Source organism: Argentina silus (assembly GCF_951799395.1).
Source record: "Argentina silus genome assembly, chromosome: 22".
Lineage (NCBI taxonomy): Eukaryota > Metazoa > Chordata > Actinopteri > Argentiniformes > Argentinidae > Argentina > Argentina silus.
In genome coordinates this window covers 3,769,196-3,775,152 of record NC_139676.1, presented here as the reverse complement: position 1 = coordinate 3,775,152, position 5,957 = coordinate 3,769,196, and the positions used below count along the sequence as shown (strand labels likewise).

The following is a 5,957-nucleotide window of genomic DNA, read 5'->3' as shown; positions in this document are numbered from 1 at the left end:
AGCCTGCAATAAACTGTGCCAATGTTAAAAACAATGCTAGCGGTGTTTGAACTTGAGAAAAATCTGACAATGCAAGAGGCTTCTCCGCTGTGAGTGGTGGGGCAGTTCCCCGATGTTCGCCACACCGTCTGGAAACCGGGGTCGTCCCCGGTGCGCCTCCGGATTTCACCGACAGAGAGCGACACAAGATCACAGTGTCTAAAATTCACATAATCTCTGCGGTAATATAAAACTTGAATACAATATGAATATAGAGAATATAATATAATAGAATAGAATAGAATAAAGGTTCACAAACATAGATGCCATTTCATCAATTATACTATTATAATAGTAGGCTATTATAATATCATTTAACGATTGAATTCTGCACTATATTTCAGTATATGCGCCTCCTTATATGTTGTTTGAAATATATATAGGTCTAGTATTCAAACAATGAATCTATTGGTTTTGGATAACATTGATACATTTATGAGGTTCCAAAACGGTCATACTCTATCATAACTAACACAAACAACATCATCGATAGCTCTCTTAAGTTGGCCAAATGACTGGGATGTTGACGCTGTGGTTGTGTCTGACCTGTACCAGACTCTCTCCCCCTCTCCCAGTCATGTCTGTTTCAGAGGACAGGTTTTGCTGAGGCGGCCCATTCTGTTTAGGCCGTCAATGCTTAGCTAGACAGCGCCACTCCATGGGGTCCCTAAACAGGATTTGAATATCCTGACGTTATATCATTCTATCAACAGGGGTCGCTGTTGATTAACAGACACTCTCAGCGTAACAGACGCTGAATTGGATTTTGTTTTTTTACAGTTTTTCTCCATTGTATACAGACAAAAAAATTGAACTGTGCACACAATTCTGAAAACTTGAAGCTCATGTATCAACAACAAGACTCCAGACTGCTAAACTCTAAGCACAATTCCATTGTTTTCACTCAAATAGAAATTCTAAATCACATTTTTGCAAAAGTCTAAGCACAAATAGCATCATTCAGCACAATTTGTTCACCTGGAAAACACTGGCTTTCAAAATGCCACACCGTAATTACCAATTGGTCTTACTCACTTCTCACCTGTTCAAACTCAATTGGCAAAACACAGGCCTTGGGTGACCTTTACTGTGGTAGGGAAACAAATGGAGCAGCATGGAGAGCAAGAGGAGGAGGAGGAGGAGGAGGAGGAGGAGGAAGAAGAGGAAGGCGAGCCAATGTTTCTAATGAAATCCGTGCAACTTTGGTCGTACTCAATCATGGCCTAACGAGCCTAGCGAGTCCAGCCGAATTTGAGCCGCTTCACGGTGGCCTCAGTTATCCGGGCATTTAGAGATGAGAATAGGTAAATAACCACTTCAGTAGTATTCTATACCCTCTACAGTCATTACAGTCATGTAACTTTATGGTTTCTATGGATATCTACAGTGCTTAGAGAAATGTATAGTGGAATGTTGTTTTGTCTTACATTTATGAAACATGCGTAGCCTAGACTGTATATACTTTTCACAGAATAGAAAGACAACCAGCAAGAGGTGGCAGAGGCAGGAGATTTCCAGATGAGCAAGAGGCCACCATCATCAACATGGTGTTGGCTAATAACATCAGTACACTGAGGAAAGACAATGTCCTCTTCCCAAACATTGACCAGGTCAGCCTGTCCACAGTAGATTGTGTCTTGAAGAAACACCAGCTTTGAATGAAACAGTTATGTCACGTACCGTTTGAGTGACCGATATGTGCAAGTGATCACAGCAGGTTACTGGAACTGACCCACATCCTTTCAGTACTCTGTATAGACATGTCACGATTACTACCACTACTATACCTGGTCACTGTTACTACCACTACTATACCTGGTCACTGTTACTACCACTACTATACCTGGTCACTATTACTACCACTACTATACCTGGTCATTATTACTACCACTACTATACCTGGTCACTGTTACTACCACTACTATACCTGGTCACTGTTACTACCACTACTATACCTGGTCACTATTACTACCACTTCTATACCTGGTCACTATTACTACCACTACTATACCTGGTCACTGTTACTACCACTACTATACCTGGTCACTATTACTACCACTACTATACCTGGTCACTATTACTACCACTACTATACCTGGTCATTATTACTACCACTACTATACCTGGTCACTGTTACTACCACTACTATACCTGGTCACTGTTACTACCACTACTATACCTGGTCACTATTACTACCACTACTATACCTGGTCACTATTACTACCACTACTATACCTGGTCACTATTACTACCACTACTATACCTGGTCACTATTACTACCACTACTATACCTGGTCACTATTACTACTCCTACTATAGCTGGTCATCAGTGTTCCTGTATGTAGTCCTATAGCTGGTCCTGTATGTAGTCCTATAGCTGGTCCTGTATGTAGTCCTATAGCTGGTCCTGTATGTAGTCCTATAGCTGGTCCTGTATGTAGTCCTATAGCTGGTCCTGTATGTAGTCCTATAGCTCGTCCTGTATGTAGTCCTATAGCTGGTCCTGTATGTAGTCCTATAGCTGGTCCTGTATGTAGTCCTATAGCTGGTCCTGTATGTAGTCCTATAGCTCGTCCTGTATGTAGTCCTATAGCTGGTCCTGTATGTAGTCCTATAGCTGGTCCTGTATGTAGTCCTATAGCTGGTCCTGTATGTAGTCCTATAGCTGGTCCTGTATGTAGTCCTATAGCTGGTCCTGTATGTAGTCCTATAGCTGGTCCTGTATGTAGTCCTATAGCTGGTCCTGTATGTAGTCCTATAGCTCGTCCTGTATGTAGTCCTATAGCTGGTCCTGTATGTAGTCCTATAGCTGGTCCTGTATGTAGGCCTATTGTCTGATATGGTAATTTTTTCTTTCAGAGAGTGCTTGAACTTCCTGCCAGTGCTGCTCCATATGAATACATATTCATTGTCGAGGCAGAGTTCAACCTGACCAGGACCAGGCGGCGGGGGAGGAACATCATTGGCAACCATCAATATGACCGCAACCCCCATAAGCGCGTGGCCCTACTCTAGGCAATGGAGGAGGCGTGTGACGACATCCACGCAGACGCATGCCAGGGGTGGATCCACCACGCCAGGCACTTTTTCCCACGCTGCTCGGTCAGGGAGAACATCGCAGGCGATGTAGATGAGGCCCTCCGGCCTGATCAGGTTCGAAGGCGGGATGCAGACTGATTTACATGTAGATTGCACAATGCATTTTATATTATTTTTATTTTTTTTGTGGGCCTATGAAAAACTATTTTTTTGCAGTCAGTTCAGTCAGCTGAACATTTTACTGGATTACAGTAACAAATAAATATTTGCTTTGTTACCTTTTTGTATTTGTGGTCTGATTTCATCATTATATCCCCAGAAAGACAATCTAAACATGTTTTTACTGTAGTGTTTTTCATTTCACTTATCAATGCAATTACTGTGAGTTTTGCCAAAATAGGTAACATTTGTGTATTCTCAGAACTCTAACAATGTTGCAGTATCAACTATAAGTTTACAGTATGACTCTGGGAAGCCGGGTTGTGAGTTTAGCCCAATTGGAACTCATTGGATAGACAAATGTGTATTGTATCCTATTCTGGTACAATAGTTGTGTCAATGCAATATTTATGACATTCATAGTATTGTATTACAATATGGCAATATTTATGATATTCATAGTATTGTATTACAATATGGCAACAGTCTTTATACTGTATGTACCATAAAACTGCAACCTATTTTGGGACAAAAAAAACAACCTAAACTTTAAAAAAGGAGAAAAGGGAAACAATTTCTCCACAATTTTATACATTTGAATATGTAACATGGCCTCATCAAGCCAAAACATATATAAACAGTATTTTGATGGTCATGTTTTAGATTTAACACACCAATGTTTAATTGATGCTCTGTAAGAGATATTCATATGATGGCTGTGTGTATTGTTTTGGTGGAAAGAATCAGTTTTGAGAAGAGAGAACATGGTTTTGAGTGCAGTGTTTCATTTTGCAAGAGATTTGTGGAGTTTTGACAAAATGCTTAACTCTTTTCAGTTTTGTGTTTAGAGTTTTGAGAAATTGAGTTATAGTTTCAGGAAATGTGTTTAAACAATTGGGAAAAACTGTAACAGTCAATAGTCATTAGCTGCTTTTCGACAGCAGTGCCAGTGTTTTCCAAGGCTTACCTACCAGCCAGTGCTCAAAGCCCGGGGTTTCAAGCCTGGTGAACAAGCCTGTTTACATTTCTACAGGCTTTCTAATTCGTCCCTTTCCCTCCTGTTTACATTCTGCAGTTTGTAAGGTAGCGAACTATGGAGACAATAGCAACATATCAAATCCTCTGGTTTCCCAACAGGTTCTGGTCATTTAAGCACTTGTATTGACAATTGTATTTGTAAAAAGCGCTATTCAAATCAACCTAACTTGGGTTATGCTTGCCATCCTCCAAAGATGACTTGGATGATAAGAATATTGGAAAATAGTGGCAGTGGTTATAATAGTGACAGTGTCAGTAGTTATGGTAGTGACAATGTCAGTAGTTATGGTAGTGACAGTGTCAGTAGTTATGGTAGTGACAATGTCAATAGTTATGGTAGTGACAATGTCAGTAGTTATAATAGTGACAGTGTCAGTAGTGACAATGTCAGTAGTTATGATAGCGACAATGTCAGTAGTTATGGTAGTGACAGTGTCAGTACCTATGATATTGACAATGTCAGTAGTTATGGTAGTGACAATGTCAGTAGTTATGATGTCAGTAGTTATGATAGTGACAGTGTCAGTAGTTATAATAGTGACAGTGTCAGTAGTTATGATGTCAGTAGTTATGATAGTAACAGTGTCAGTAGTTATGATAGTGACAGTGTCAGTAGTTATGATGTCAGTAGTTATGATAGTGACAGTGTCAGTAGTTATGATAGTGACAGTGTCAGTAGTTATGATGTCAGTAGTTATGATAGTGACAATGTCAGTAGTTATGGTAGTGACAGTGTCAGTAGTTATGATGTCAGTAGTTATGATAGTGACAGTGTCAGTAGTTATGATAGTGACAGTGTCAGTAGTTATGATGTCAGTAGTTATGATAGTGACAGTGTCAGTAGTTATGATAGTGACAGTGTCAGTAGTTATGATAGTAACAGTGTCAGTGACAGGTAGGCCACCAGTCCTCTAGGTGACCTTCAGGTGTGACTAACCAACCTCATCCTTACTGGCGACAGAGCCAGTTTCCCTAATTGGCTGAAGCACTGAAGCAATCTAGAGATGTCTGTTTCAGGTCAACGGAGGTGTGTATGCCTACACACACGTGCCCGCACACACACGCACGCACGCACGCACAGACACACACACACACACACACACACACACACACACACACACACGCCGATGACACAACTGAAGTGGTGCAGCTGGTTGAGAGCCGTCACAGTGAAACATGCCTCATTTCTATCTCCCTTTCCCTTTCCCTCGCCCACTTCTCCCCCTCTCCCTCCTCTCCCCCTCTCCCCCTCTCCCCCTCTCCCCCTCTCCCTCTTTCCTTTCAACATCCTCAATCATGAACTCCCTGTGTCAACGGTGTGAGAGCGTACAGGACCGGTGCGATGATGAGTCGTCTGCAAAAAAAACCCCCACCAGTGAATCACAAACGCAACAATAGCAGACGAGCTTGTGTCTCGTTAAAACACTTCGACAACAACAATAGCAACAACAACAACAACAACAACATTATGCACGTTGGAGATAATTAAGCTAAAAGCTTTTTCATCAGTACGCGACTGCTGCTGACGGGTAACCGTGTTCACCTCTTAAAGGTACTGGAGCAGGGCGGATGTTTGATTGCGATGCTGCGAGTGTGTGTCTCTCTCTGTGTGTGTGTGTGTGTGTGTGTGTGTGTGTGTGTGTGTGTGTGTGTGTGTCGTGTGTGTCGTGTGCGTGTCGCTG

The 5,957-nt window shown here is 41.6% G+C and overlaps 1 protein-coding gene across 1 annotated transcript in view; it reads right to left on the bottom strand.

Moving 5' to 3' along the window:
- The window catches only part of gna12a (guanine nucleotide binding protein (G protein) alpha 12a), a gene marked incomplete at its 3' end in the record, with an annotated part of 8,858 nt that extends 8,855 nt beyond the window's left edge, over positions 1-3 (bottom strand). The window contains exon 1 of the mRNA XM_083694316.1: positions 1-3. This exon is cut by the window's left edge and continues 732 nt beyond it.
- Positions 4-5,957: the final 5,954 nt, after the last annotated feature.